We start from the raw sequence: 15,987 nt of genomic DNA, 5'->3' as shown, positions 1-15,987 counted from the left end.
TGGGACAGAAAAAAAATATTTTTAAAAAGATTAGCATATCAATGCCTAACACAGAGCTCTAAAATAACCCTTGACAATCAGCTAGTTCAAGGGTTGGCAAAGTAGGGCCCTTGGGACAAACCTAGCCTGCTGCCTGTTTTTCTTTTAAATGTTTTTTTATTGTGGTAAAAGTCACATAATATAAAACATACTACTTTAACCATATTTAACTGTACAGTTCAGTGGCACTAAGTACATTCACATTGTTGTGCAACTCTCACCACCATCCATCTCCCGAGTTTTTCACCTTCCTAAAGTGAAACTCTGTCACCACTAAACACTAACTCCCCATTCCCCCTCTCCACCCCGACCCGTGCCTGTTTTTGTGTGGTCTGTTAGCTAAGAATGATTTTTACCTTTTCAGATGGTTGAAAAAAGTTAAAAGAGGGTTTCCCGGGCTTCCCTGGTGGCACACTGGTTGAGAGTCCGCCTGCCGATGCAGGGGACACGGGTTCGTGCCCCGGTCCGGCAAGATCCCACATGGCGCGGAGCGGCTGGGCCCGTGAGCCATGGCCGCTGAGCCTGCGCGTCTGGAGCCTGTGCTCCGCAACGGGAGAGGCCACAACAGTGAGAGGCCCGCGTACCGCAAAAAAAAAAAAAAAAAAAAAAACGTTAAAAGAAGAATAATATTTTCTGACACATGAAAACTGTATAGAAATCGAAGTTCTCGGCCCATAAACAAAGTTCTATAAACGCCCATCTGTTTCCTTATTGCCTTGGCTGCTTTTGTACTACAAGGGCAGAGCTGAGTAGCTGCAGCAGAGACCATGCGGCCCACAAAGCTCAAAGCACTTACTCTTTGATCCTTTACACAAAATTTTTTCTGTTCCCTGAACACGCCCAATCACTTAATTTTTCAGAGGCTGAAACCACGGCCTGGGAGATAGAGTTACCCTAGCATGTCATCTTCCTGGTCAGTAACGAAGCAGCATGAAAATGCAGGTCTTCGTATCCCAAGTGCCTGTCCTCTCACATTAGAGGACTTACATAAGTATGGATTCTAAGATCACAGTGTCTAATACTACTGACTAATAGTGACTAATATTACTGACTCTGGGGACTGCAGAATTAACATTTTATTATTCTCTTATTTCACATGAAAGGTGGCATGACTGCTACAGGAGAAATAGGGGTGATAGGGAAGCTTTGCCAGTTTCTATGCACAAGAATATGGGATGACTAAGAGATGAAGAGGACGGCATGTTCCCAGGGGACCAAGATGAAAAGTACTTGGATTGGCTTTTTTTTTAAGAATGTCAGTTTTATTCCTTGGGATTTTGTTTTTTTCTTTCTTCTTCTTTTAATTGTAAGCACAGGTAAAAATCAGTATCTTTAAAACTGGGCACTTAAATACGGGGTCCAGCTCTTTTATGACTCTACAGTGCATACGTGTGAAGTTGCAGTAGTAGGTTTTTCCCCTTCTGGAGATAGCAACACTTGACAAAAGAAAGATCTATTCATAAGGCTCACCAGGCAGGAGCAATATAGGTAAAGAAATAACAACTGAATAGGTTCCTGAGGGTATGATTTTACTCATATTATGTAGATAGAAGACGAAAATAGTTCAACTTAGAATGTACCATATCCAACCCCTGAGAACAACTAGAAAAGTTGGATAAAATTTTAAAAGAAGTGCTCCCAAGGCAATGAGGACACATGAAGAAAAGGGAAGTGCAGAGGAGAGCAGACATTCCATGAAACATTGCTTTAAGGTATCTTCTCAAATCCAACATCCACTCATGAAAATACTCTGAGCAAATTTTGAATGTAAGGGAACTTGCTTAATTTGATAAGGGGTATTTTAAAAACACATACAGTGACTCTGAAGCTTTCCCACTGACATTAGGAATGAGACAATGATGCCCACTATGACCACTTCTATTCACCATTATATTAGAGGTCTCAGCCAATGCAACAGGCAAGAAAAAGAAATAAAAGGCACAATGACTGCAAAGGAAAAAGCAAAAACTTTTTTTTGCAGGTAATTGGATTGTGTACATGGAAAAGCCATAATAATCTACCTATCAGACCTGTTAGGATTAACAGGTGAATTTAGCAAAGTCACTGGATACAAGGTCAATATATATAAACCAACTGCATTTCTATATACCCACAACAAGCAATCAGAAAATGATGTTTTTAAAAGATACCATTTATAATAGCATCAAATACCTTCAAAAACTGGGAATACATCTAAAGAAAAACGTGTGATACATTTACAACATAGAGAGATACAAAATACTAACAGAAATGAAAGCTCTAAATAAATGAAGGGATTACCATATTAATACATTGAAACAGTCAACATTCTAAAGACATTAATTTTCTCCCAATTTGGGTTAGGGATTTAATGCAATCAAAATCCCATCAAAAGGGCTTCCGTGGTGGTGCAGTGGTTGAGAGTCCGCCTGCCCATGCACGGGACATGGGTTCGTGCCCTGGTCCGGGAAGATCCCACATGCCGCACAGCAGCTGGGCCCGTGAGCCATGGCCACTGAACCTGCGCGTCCGGAGCCTGTGCTCCGCAACGGGAGAGGCCACAACAGTGAGAGGCCCACGTACCACAAAAAAAAAAAAAAAAAAGAAAAAAAATCCCATCAAAAGATGATTTTAAAATTTAAATAATTTAAAATAATGCAAATGGCTAAGAATAACCAAACTATTCTTAAAATAACGACAAAGCTGGAGGAGACATACTAATGGATATCAAGATTTATTATTAAGCCATATTAGTTAAGAGTGTGATATAAGAATAGACAAATAGAACAATGGAAGGGGCTAGAAAGCAGAGAGAGATCCACAATCCATGTATAAATGATCACCTGACTTATAACAAAGATGGCATTTCAGAGCGGTGGAAAAGAAGAGACTTTTCAATATGTAGTGCTGGGTTAACTGGATATACTTATGGAAAGCAAAGTAGATCTTTTTCTTACGCCATAGATTTTTTGCCTAAAGATAAAAGGCAAAACAACAGGGCTTCGATAAATTAAAGTGGGAAAATAGCTTCATGACCCTTAGGGTAGGCAAAACTTTCTTAAGCAGGCACAGAAAACAATAACCATAAAGGAAGAAACTGATAAATTGGATTATTAAAAGTAAGATCTCCTATTCATCAAAAGAGAATCAAGTGGAAAGCCACAAAATAGGAAAAGACACTTCAAATACAAATAACTGGTAAAAATATTTGTATTCAGAATTTGTTTTTAAAAAAAACCTCCAAATCAATAAGATAGATAATCCAACAGAAAAATAGGCAATAAACTTGAAGAAGGAACACAAAAGATTAAGTAAAAGCAACAAAAAATTACTAACAAGGCACAATAATCATTAGTCACCAGAGCAAACTGAAACCACAATGAGGCACCACCACCCACCCACCATAATGGCTAAAATTCAAACGTTTGACAATCCCAAGTGTTGACAAGTATGTGGAGAAACTGAAACACTCATAAACTGATGATAGGATTATAAACTGGTACAACCACTTAGGAAATCTCTTTGTAAGGCCCTCCTAAAGTTGAACATTATGTCCCCATGTCCCAGCAATCCAGTCTTAGGTGCGTACTAAACAGAAACACATTCATACGTGCACCAAAAAACACACTAGAAAAAATTACAGCCGTATTATTCACAGTAGCCCTAAACTGGAAATATCCCAAATGCCCATCAACAGTAGATGAATAAACCGTTTGTGAAATGTTACAGAGTGGGCTGCTATACAGCAGTAAAAATAAACTATGGCTACATACCACATCATGAATAAATCTCTCAAACAGTACTGCGCATAAGAAGCCACAAAAAAGAGAGTATATACATTACGTGTAATTCCATATATATTTCACATATTTCAAAAATGAGAGTGCTATGGTGTTAGAAATCTGGTCAGTGGTCACCGCTGGGGAAAGGGGGGTATGTAGTCCCACTGGGAGGGTGCATGCAGTAGTTTCTGGGGGAATGGTAATAAATATTCTCTTACTTAACCTAGGAGTGACAATATAGATGTATTTACTCTTTGAAAATTCAGTGAGCAATGATTTGTGTACTTTTCTGGAAAGAGTGCAAATATTCTGGGAAAAGGATATAGGACAGAGTATCTCTGATTCTCATGGTGGCACTTGAGCCATCTCAGGTACAGCCATGAAAAAGTGATGTAGGGCTTCCCTGGTGGCGCAGTGGTTGAGGGTCCACCTGCTGATGCAGGGGACACCGGTTCGTGCCCCGGTCCGAGGAGATCCCACATGCCGCGGAGAGGCTGGGCCCGTGAGCCATGGACGCTGAGCCTGCACGTCGGGAGCCTGTGCTCCACAATGGGAGAGGCCACAACAGTGAGAGGCCCATGCAGGGAGATCAGCTCGGTGCTTTGTGACTGCCTGGAGGGGTGGGATAGGGAGGGTGGGAGGGAGGGAGACGCAAGAGATATGGAAACATATGTATATGTATAACTGATTCACTTTTTTATAAAGCAGAAACTAACACACCATTGTAAAGCAATTATACTCCAATAAAGATGTAAAAAAAAAAGAAAAAAGAAAAAGTGATGTAATTGCAGAGATACAGTTGCAGGGATGGTGGAGGAGCCAGAGGTTGTATCTGCCACCACTATATACATACACACTTACCCCAATGTTTGTGTGTAGGCGTAGACCAGGAGCAATAATCACTGAACGAGAGAGCTGGTATAGAAGTGAAACAAGATTAGAAACACACAACTGAAGGAATGCTTCACATTATCCAAAAGCTTTATTTTGGGTATTGAAAGTCTTCCAACTCATAAAATATCTCAGAACTTCCAAAGAGTAGTTGAAATACTCTGCACTTGCTCTTAATAACTTTCTACTCCCCAGCAAATAAAATCCAAAGTCTTCCAGCCAGTTTAGAAGATTGAGGCAGTTACTGTATCTTCTTGCCCAGTGTGTGTGTGTGTGTGTGTGTGTGTGTGTGTATGTATACATATATATGTGTGTATATAAATATACACACATATATATGTGTGTATATACATATATATACACACATATATATGTGTATAGATATACACATATATATGTGTGTATATATATGTATATATATTTGCTGTTAAATTTACTTCTTCTGATACAGAAAGATGGGCTTGTAAACTGTCCTCAGCAGAGTATGCCAAATCACTGGGCACACTGATTGGACCAAGATAGACATGTGATTCTAACCAGGACCAATCAGGGTCCTTCCTTGAGACTGAGATAAGAATACTGGAAGAAAGAAGGCCCATTCCCTGTGAGGGATTAGGCTGAAAGGATATGAGGGGAGGGAGATTAATGACCATCTTCTTTTTTTCTAGTGTCACAGAAGAAGGATATCAAGACAATGAGGTGTAAGAAGTGCTGATGATATCATTTAAGTCCCTGGATCCAGCCATGCCTGAATTCCCAGATATATTAGTCAGATAAATTCCTTTTTTGCTTGAGTTGGTTTGAATTTTGTTTTAGTGCAGTTGTTTTGTTTTTTGTCTACATCCAAGAGAGCTCTGAATCCCCATTAACATCATCACCTTTATCATATATATGTGGCATTTAATCCCTTCAACAGACTGGCCCCAATTTGCATTTCTAGTCTTATCAATCACTATTCATCTTCATATAACCAACAACATGACCAATCTCAACCACAGGAAACATTCCGCAACTAAGAATTACCAATAAGTAAAGTTCAACTTAAAACAACCTACTTCCAAATACACTTTTGATAGCCAACTGGTCATTCCTGTTAAGGACAATTAGAAAATATAAGAAACTGGGGATTCGAAATGGATTTTTTTTAAGTGGGGGAGTATGGCAGATGGCAGGCTGAAGAAGTGGTTTTTGCAGAGAAGCTTTTGAAAGCTAAAGGAAGCCAAAGAAACGAAAACCTAGAATTAACAGCATATGCTTTGGCATGAAGTGAAATACCCTATGCGTTGGGGTGAGACATCTGAGAACTTCCTAATCGGCCATGCCAAGCAAGTTAAATAAAGTTTATCCCAAGATGTATCCACTTTAACCTTAAGCCATAGGAAGATCTGGGAGTCAGTGGTCAACCTCTCAGTCTGAAAGTCTAAAAGGCATTGAACATTTGGACAGAGATCCTGACATCGTGGGGAAAAATGCCCATTCGCATGGGAATTGTTCACTGACTATAATAAAGCAAAACCAGTTACAAGCATTTCACTGCAAGGGAGCAATCTCCTGAATAACAGTAAGAAGTAACTAGAAATTCATTGTGACATACCCTCTATTATCAACATAAGGTGAGGAAAATGTCACTCAGTCTACTTTGTTTTCTCATTTTACTTTCAGTAAACATAAATTTAGATTGCCCCATCCCTGTTTCCCTTAAATTCTAAGTTCTTCAAAATGAACTTCCCTGCCTGAAAGGTCTTTGAGGACCTGACTCTCAGTAGAGAGGTATTAAAAATCCTTTGCACACTTTGTCACTTCTATCCTTTTACTTACACTGAAATGCCTCAAGCACACTTTGACCACCTCTGTCCCCTGCCGCATCACTGCAGATCCCCAACCCTGCAGGTCCTCCAACATCCAATTCATCCATTCAACCTCTTCAGTGAAATCTCCCAGTGGGAAGTAATCCCTCCCCATTCCATGTATACATGCCTGTCTTACCACATTCTGTTTCTCCATCTTTTTCCCCTCAACAGAATTTTAAACTTCTTGAAAACAGAAGCCATATCTGATTAATCATCATCTAGAAAAGGGCCTTCAGTAGTGGGACCACTGTCATCACGAACAAGGAGCAGAGACCTTAGACTAACTGTTGCCTGGGGTAGGAACACCCCCTCCCCTTCCCCCATCCTCCCCCACCCCCAAACTAAGAGTGACTAAGGGCTTCCCTGGTGGCGCAGTGGTTGAGAGTCCGCCTGCCGATGCAGGGGACACGGGTTCGTGCCCCGGTCCGGGAAGATCCCACATGCCGCAGAGCAGCTGGGCCCATGAGCCATGGTCGCTGAGCCTGTGCATCCGGAGCCTGTGCTCCGCAACGGGAGAGGCCACAACAGTGAGAGGCCCGCATACAGCAAAAAAAAAAAAAGAGTGACTAAACCTCAGATTTCCAGGAATACTCTCTCTTACAGGAATGCCTGCGAAGCAATCACAGTTTCTCAGCCCTATTCTGCACCTGGGGAGAGCACAGATCAATAGCATTAAGCTGCTTTGTCTAATGTCACAAACCCCTGGCTACAGGCAGGAACCAGCAGCCAAGTCCCTAACCCACCTGCCATTCTGAAAGTTAAAAGTGCCTTCCCCTTAAAAAAAAACTCCAGTATAATCAATAAATGTATCTTTTGTGAATGCATCCTTTCTATTCTGACCAGCTGCTGAATCAGTCTTTGTTTTAGGATGTATGGTCAGCAAAATAATATAACGGTAGCTTCCTGCTAGGTTTGGAATCTAAATGCTCTAGCACTTACATAGTGGCTCCAGGGAAATATACACAGTATACTGTTTTTAAAGTTGTTGTCTTTCTTCTACAGAGGTCACAAGAAGAAAAAGCACTGCCAGCTCAAACAAGTGTTTTGTTTGGATTGGGCATTGTAGATCCCTGTAATATTTTTCTAATTGGAATTAGTTGCTAATGACTAAAATGGATTAAAAATGGATGACAACAGCTTTCTGAGCAGCACATACCCTTTGCTTTAACACAGTCCTTACCTGCCCCTAATGCTTCCCAACCCTGAGGTCCAGCACCAGATGCCATTCATCATCACACATGGGTGGCTGTTTGGCTTTTAGAAAAAAAGAAAGTGTTATTTGGTACCCATGTCTCTTTCAAAAATGGGGCAGAGGGCCCCATGTTTCAAGAAACTGGGGATAAACACATTTCTTTCTGAGAGTAAAAACTTTCTACATGTTTTACACACAAACAGAGCATGGTTTTGATGGAAAAATACAACTTAAGTTACCACTGTGAAAGAAACCTCACTCCAATAAAGATGTTAAAAAAAAAAAAAGAAACCTCACTTGTTTCACTCATCTGCTTTACCTAACTGGCTCTGTGTTTGAGTGTGCAACCCATTTTCTAAGGCTTTTCCCTTCCTTCATTCATTTCACAAACAGCTCTCAAGCAATTACTATGAATCAGAAACTGACAGATGTTGAAGCTACAAGAGGGAATAAAACAGAGTCCGTGCTCTCAGGGAGTGTACATGTTAGCGGACAGAGACAGACAAAATACAAATAAAAACATATAGTGCAAGTCATGGTGATAAAGCTCTGAAGAAAACTGGAGCAGATAAGGCAATACAGAGCACTGTTGAGGCAGGAGTTAATTATTTTAGCTACACTAGTCTGGGATGACTCTGATGATGAAGCTTTGACATTAGTTTTTACTCTGAAAGCAAACAATAATTGGTTTAATTATTATTATTATTAACACCTCTTATCTGAAAAGATTGCTGTTATCCCCTCTCTTCACCTATGAAATTTCTGCCTATTTCCCAAAGCCTCTCTTCCAGGTCTGATTATACAGTGTTCTCTCTCTGAACTGGACTGTACTTACTGTCTTCATCATCTATTTGCTGCCCAATCTGACTTATAAAATTCCGTGCATTATTTTCCTAAACGGTCACTTAACATCCTTTGTTCATTTTCTGTTTATTTCTATTTCTCTCCAAAACAACTGAAATGAACTCAAGGGAAGGGTTTCTGTTCATCCCTGACCTTGTGATATTATCAGAGAGACTTGGGATCTTAGGGTCAGATAAGATCTGGATTTAAAACTTGGTTTTAGGGCTTCCCTGGTGGCGCAGTGGTTGAGAGTCCGCCTGCCGATGCAGGGGACATGGGTTCGTGCCCCGGTCCGGGAAGATCCCACATGCCGCGGAGCGGCTGGGCCCGTGAGCCATGGCCGCTGAGCCTGCGCATCCGGAGTCTGTGCTCTGCAACGGGAGAGGCCACAACAGTGAGAGGCCCGCGTACCGCAAAAAAAAAAAAAAAAAAATCTTGGTTTTAATAACTCAAAAACTACCTGACCTAGGGCAAGTGGCTGAACCTCTTCTTCAGCTTCAGTTTCTTCATCTGTAAAATGGGAGTGATACCACCTAGTTCTTGTTAAAGTCTTTGATCTACAAAAGGCTTTACATGTGCTAATTCTTATAAGGTCAGTCCACTGCTGTATGACAGATCCGTAGCTCTGTAGGCTGGGCAACTGCTGGCTTAGGAAACCAATTTCTCTCAAGCATTTACTATGAGTGTTGCCTCATGGTGGGGGCAGGATAAAATTATGGTTTAAAAAAAAGAAGACCACAGCCTAGTGGGAGAGACAAACATGGACGTATAATTACAAACTAGGACGAGGACCTCACTATATCGTGGATCTCAGGTGGATCTAGCCAAGCAGAATCAAGCAAACAATAAGAATGGGGGTTAGAACCATTTGCACCTTGCATATTCACCTGTAACTGCCCATGCGCCTGTACCCAGACCAGTCCATGCACCCACATCTGGTCCAGTCTGCACATCTGCACCAGTATTTGTCCATCCTTCCTTCCATTTTCACCCACCCATAGATGTCACTCTGCAAGTCAGTAACTCAGCAAATATTTACCAAACCCCTACCACGTGCCAAGCACTATAAGAGATACCAAGAAAAGAGAGGAAAATAGCACAGGGCCTTGTCTGGGTGTGGGTCACGGTCTGGCCCAAGAGATATCAATGTAGCCGCAGCCCCTATTTTTCACTTCTCTTCCTGCTGGTGACTAATGGCCTTTAGGCTCATGGAAACAGATCTCTGGCTGCCACAAAAGAAGATCATCCTCACTCCACCCTTTCCACTTCCAGTGTTCGGGCCACTTGCTTTCTTACATCAAGTGTCAGAACTATGGAGTAAGATTCTCCAAGGAGCTTAGGAGTTCCTCAGCTGCTAGGCTGATAGAGCAAGTCCTCAGGAATAGAAGAAAGTTGGAAACGATTGCCCTGAAATACTTAGTATTTCCCAACAGACTCAGGCTGGAGGAGGTCACAGAGAGGATGTGGCTTCCAGTTGACCTGCAAGTTGAATCCCGGCACTCAGGAGGCTCCTCACTCCTCCCCCGTGCTTGGAATGTACATTCTGCCCACCATCCCCCTGGGGAGCATGTGCAAGGATGCAGCCTTGAGAGAGAGAGAGAGAGAGAGTAAGGTGTTGTTGAGACCATCTGGACTGAGGACTTGACTGAGCCCAGTTAAAGCCTCAGAGTAGAAACACAGGCCTGAAAAACATAAATTTTTAAGGTTCTGGCCGGTGGGTACAGAGATCTACCCCTCTGGCCCTGTGGAAAACAAGCCTCTTATGTAAGTTTCCTTACTTATTACATCTTTCACCTACCAACCTGGAGGTCTCCCTCTTTCTTCCTTCTCCTTGCCTTCCATGTGTGGGGACCAGTTTCAGATTTCATTCAGGGAACAACCAGGGTTGTAACTCATTATCAAAATTCTTAGAAAACAGGAAGTATGGTGTAACAGGGCCCATCTTCTCCAGCTACTGGGCCTCCTCTGCCCTTCTCCTCACAGCCACACATACTCAAGGGGTATACTTTTTATTTTCATTTTACAGACGAGGACATTGAGGTTCAGAAACACAATGAACAGGGTTTAAAATGCCTGTTGTGCTACTTAAAGAGCTATGGATGGTAGCTCTGTGGGAGCTCGGGGCTGGCCTGGATTGAACACAATACAGGCGCCTGGGGACCTCTGAGGGCTGCCACCACCCATCCACGTTCATACAGGACACTGTCATCTCAGGAGCCTCTGATGAACGTGTGCTTTCCCCTGTGCAAGAAAATAGCCTCTAAGGGTAGGGCAGACAGCAGTGGACAAGGGAGCTCTACCATGCCAAAACTTGAAGGTGGCTTTTTCCTTTGATGGTTTTACCAAAGTATTTCGAAAAGCCCAGACAGCTGTCTCCACCACAACTCATTTGAATAGCCTCACTCACAGGAGCATCTATTCTGTTCATATTCAAATATTTACACATTTTTCAGTTTCCATCTGTAAAAATGGGTGTCCTCTGCACTCTGTGTTTCTAACACCATAGTGGAAGGAAGGGATTCATTTTCTAGCCACAAAGTAGCCACACAAGGAAGACCAACAAGTTCTGAGTGTGGTGTTTCAGCCAGCTGGAACCTCCTAGCTAGCAAATGCACTCACTCCGCGCCCTCTTCCCTTGTTTCCTGGGTCATAAGATGCAGTCCTCCCTCGGAGACTGGTCAGGATGCTCTAAGGAGCACTGTTCTGCCTTTTGGGGGGATGGGGGCGGAGTCTGGGCCACTGCTTGCTTTGCGGGCTGCCTTGGTAGTTGGGATAATTAATAGTGAATTTCCTCCCCCTTACTGGAATGTGCATGTGGTAGAAAAAGAATTGCCTCTTACAGGTCTCAGGGAGGCAGCTGTGAAGCATTGGAGAGGCTTCCTGGTTTGTAACATCTCAAGCACCTACTCTGAGTTGTTACTTAATGTAACTCACTTGGTTTAACGTGCACTTTATCTGCCTACTTATGAGCAGTTTTGCTGTCTCTACAGTTGGAAGAACTGGGTTTCATGACTGATTATTATTCTTATTACAGATTTAATGGTTCCAAATTGTGGACGATGATCTCTTTTATCCTGACCACTTCGGAAAGTTTTTTTCCCCATGGAGAAAACTGATAGCAGTTTGAACAAAGTTTACTGGGCACTTACTGGCAGTTACATTCCTAGGCATGGGGCAGAGGGATGCAAAGAAAAGTGCAACAGTGTTTCTGCCCCCAGGGAACTTACCATCGAGTTCTCAGGGTGGTCCCCAGACCAGCAGAATCAGCGGGATCATCATGCTAGAAATATAAATACTCAGGCCCCATTCCAGACCAACTGAGTCCAAAACTCTGGGGGTAACCCCCAGCCATCTGTGTTTGAAAAAACCTGCTTCAAACAAAGATCATCCTCATCAAAGGTCAAAACGACAAGTATGTGGTTAACTTATTGAGCTAAATCTAAAAGTGTCATTTGTCCTTTGAGGAAACAGGCCCGGAGCCCAAAAGCCACATGAGGAGTTGGTGGAGAAACTGAAACCAGAACTCAGGTCTCCCACCACCACCCCCAGCCCTGCATGGCCAAGGTTCTTTCTGTTTCTTTTCTGGTGCTTTAAATCCTAAATCTTATGGGGAGCCAAGTTTTGCCAATCCAAAGTGCAAACACTGGTTTTCAAAGACAACAGAGAAACTGGTCACTTTGAAAATAAAGACCACTAACAAAAATTAAAACCTGATATATCAAAGCCATCCAAACCTTTAACACACATCCAAGTTTCATTTACAATTTGAAAATTGCGGCGGGGGGGGGGGGGGGGGGGGGATAGGGAGAAGGGTAAAAATACAAGGAATAATGTGATCAGAATATAGTCTAGAAAAATATATAGTATGCGGAAATGTCAACAGTGGTTCACCTTCTATGGGAGAATTACAAACGATCTTCCATTTCTTCCTTTGTATTTTCCTGAGTTTTTCCCAATGGTTATTTATTACTTTGGTATCAAGAAAAAAGTAAAACCACTTTTTTGAAATGTTACATCCATAATCACGCAACATAAAGGTTTATTTTGTAATTCTATTTCTTTCCATACAGCAGGATAGTGTGTGTGTAGTAATTATTTATATCATGCCATATGTTACAATGAAGATGAAATTCGGTAAATATATTCCATCCAGCTGGCACGGAAAATGAAGAGGTTAAATGCTTTCCTAGGTTCAAAGCACTATGAATTAAGATGAGCTAACTGTGAAGCTAAAGGAAAAATTAATCCCAGTGTTGAGATCTCTGAGAGCATCTCTTTTGAAAAACATTGATGTGACACATAGCTCCTTACTCATATCTCCCTGATGTTGAACCCCTGGCACCATACAGAAGGTTTGGCAATTCCTGGCAAAGTCTTAGGAGTTCAGGGGATAAAATGCATGGGAGAATATCAGAGAAATAAGAAAGAGAATGATCCTATTTTTATATAAAAGTCTGTTCCTGTGGACAGTAAGACATCCGAAATTACTGACAAATTTCATTGTCCTAAATATCCTTCAAAATTTTTTTCTTTCTCAAGAAATGTTTGCTCATTTAAAAAAATATCTATATTTGCCATCTCATTCCACAAATCATAAATAAATAAATAAATAAGGACTGTCTCATTTAAAGAGATCTTTCTGCCACAAAAGCATTGTTGCCATGCTTCACTTGATAAGATAAATTTGTGCTGGAAGAAAACCTAGCATTGTTTTACTGAAACTCTCAGCAATATAAATTCAGTGCGTGCTAATTAAAGTTTCTTAAAGGAGACAGGGAAGTAAAGTTAAGAACAAATGTAATTACTTACTATGGAAAAGAAAACGCCAGTGGCTACCTACTTCAGAAAAATACCTCACAGAAGCTGACATTTCTAGAATTTCCAGACACTTTCAGAAAAGGACAAATTATTTGGGGTAAAAAAATATATATAGTAATACACCAACATTTATAGTACATAAGCTCACCAGATCTACACCACAGTTCAGCTTAGTAACATCAGAGAACGCAGAAAGAATTTACAAATTTACCATCTCGGTTTTCACTGTTTAGCATGTGAGCGTTTCCTTACAAAGGTAAATCTCTGAAGAGTCTCCAATTTCCCTCAGTCCTCTACTTGCTTTCTCTCACAGGCCAGTCCCACCCATTACAAAAATAACAAATTAATAAAAAAGAAGAAAGAATATAATGACTATACCACTCACAGAAAGTTTCTCACCAACCCCCCAGTGCCCACTCCATATAATTACCTATCTACCTGGGAAAATTGGTCCATAAAAGCCTTACCTATTAAGCCAAATCTGACAGTTTCCTTTCAGTTTAACACTTTTTGACAACACACACAAACCTGTGGCTCAGACTCTAACTCCATCCGGACACTTATAAGCCCATTTCTTATTCTTCCATCTCTCATGAGCCCCCTCTGCTAAGAAAAAGGGTCCAATCCTTTTGGGACCCTAGGAAAGTAGGTCCCAGTTTACCTACTACTGCTTATTTTTGCAGTTTTACTTTCGGACTGCTAAAAGGTATTGATCAGAAACTATCTGCAGATCCAGCTGCTAAGCACTGATAAATCCTGAGGGAACAATTCCAAGCCAAGAACAATACCCCAAATATCTTAAGTTTGTAGCGTGGAAATGCCACTCGTCTCAACAAGAGAGAAGGAAACAACGTTCCTACTCCATCAAAATAAAAAATAATAAGTAGAAGATTCATCATCTTCCATTCTGAACAAAATTAAATTTTCTGGGTCACTTTCCTTTCCTGTCTCACTGGGCCACTTCTTACGCAGCCTGACAGTGACGGTAAACACGGTCCTTCACACAACCCTTTCAGCTGTCATCCTCACGGAGCAAATACCCACCCGTCCGTTTCCTGTCGCGGTCCCCAACGACAGACCTCACCACCCACCCCTGCCCTCCACACCTCGCCTGTCGCTTGCTTTTCTTCCAAACCACAAATGGGTGAGCTTATTCAGAGAAAAAGTTAATGAACATCTGCTTTTGAGGTAAAACTGCCCTACCTGTGATCACGGAATCAGAAGATTGGAAGTACCTAAAAGCACGTACCCTCTGCCAGCTCGCCCCGGCCGGCCGGTGAGCGCCTCACACCCAGAAATCCAGGAACATGATTTATATGCAGACCTGCACCCGTCCCACACAACTCCACACGCCAGCTTGCCTAACCACTTATGTAAGCTCGTGCCTCTATAGTCCCAAACTGCGCACACACACACACACACACAACCCCGACACCTGTCACGTATCTGCAATGGACAAGCATCTACACCCAGGAAATTAAATGAAATCAACACACATGAACTGGAAGGGTGAAGGGCATACCGTTTTAAAACATCTTTTCCCCCATTTGTTTCTTGCTCATTTCTGTAACAACTACAATTACCTTAGCAACCAAAGAATTGCGTTGACTCCCCCTCCGGTTTCTGAATTTCTCCTAAAGACAAGCTTGCGCCAGGTTCATGGTAAAGCTAGAGGAGTCCAGGGATCAAGGGGCCGGCAGCTTCTTGGGGGCGGAGAGGACGCCTGGGTTAGTCTCCGCGCGGCTCTCCAACGTCTCGCCTGGTCTTCCCGAGTTTCCGCGGTGGAGAGCGCGGGGTCTCAGCGAGCGGACCGCGAAGCCCGAAGCCGGCGCGGAGGCGCGGTGGGTCGCATGGTGTCAAGGGCGCAGGTCGGTCGGGTGTCTCCAGCGCGCTGGGGATGGCCCCGCTCTCCGCGCTCCTGGGCGCTCCCCGCTCGCCCGCCTCTGTCGCCCCAGGCCGGCGGGGTCCGTAGAGCTCGGTCCGCCCCCTCGGCGCCCGCCCGCCTGCTCCCGCAGCTTCGGGAATCCGGCGCCCGGGAGGAGCTCTCGCCGCCGAGCAAGGCCGAGCGCAGGAACTGCCCCAAGTCGCGAAGGTGCTCAGCTCCGCCGCTCGGGAGCTGCCACAGCGGCGCCCGCTGTCGGGTGTCGAGCGAAGCTGCAGCCGGCGCCGTGCGCACCTGGGCTCTCGCACCTGGGCCCCGACAGGCGCGGAGCGGGGCGGGGCGGCGGCCCGGGCGGGGCCGAGGCACCTGAGCGCAGCCTAAGGGCGCCGCTGCCCGGCTCACCTGTTCCCAGCGTCGCGGAAGGTGCAGATGGAGATTTGCCCGAGAAAGGGGAAAAAAACCCTAGAAATTCCTGACACTTGAGCTCCGGCGAGAAAACTGGCAGAGCGACTCAGCGGGGCGGAGGCTCCTTCCGTCAATTCCGAGAGCTGGCTGCGACTGGAAACTTTGGTGGCGTCAGGGTTGTCTTGGGGATTCCTGGTCCGGAGTGGATTGCCCGGTAGTTCTTGAATCCCTCGCTGACGTGTAGCTGGCGCCCTCTAAATTAAAACGGGCCACCGCGATCCTCAGGGATAGTGTTACTCACGTCGT

The 15,987-nt window shown here is 43.4% G+C and overlaps 1 protein-coding gene across 1 annotated transcript in view; it reads right to left on the bottom strand.

Annotated features, from left to right (window-relative positions):
• The window catches only part of RGS6 (regulator of G protein signaling 6), a 577,653-nt gene extending 562,055 nt beyond the window's left edge, over positions 1-15,598 (bottom strand). The window contains exon 1 of the mRNA XM_027111673.1: positions 14,978-15,598. The gene's annotated coding sequence lies outside the window, so the exon portion shown is untranslated. The remainder of the gene's footprint in view (positions 1-14,977) is intronic.
• Positions 15,599-15,987: the final 389 nt, after the last annotated feature.

Source organism: Aethalodelphis obliquidens, unplaced genomic scaffold, assembly GCF_003676395.1.
Source record: "Aethalodelphis obliquidens isolate GAN/ISIS:26980383/991018 unplaced genomic scaffold, ASM367639v1 scaffold10, whole genome shotgun sequence".
Lineage (NCBI taxonomy): Eukaryota > Metazoa > Chordata > Mammalia > Artiodactyla > Delphinidae > Aethalodelphis > Aethalodelphis obliquidens.
Note: the sequence above shows the minus strand (reverse complement) of the source record. Positions and strands in the feature narration are given on the sequence as shown.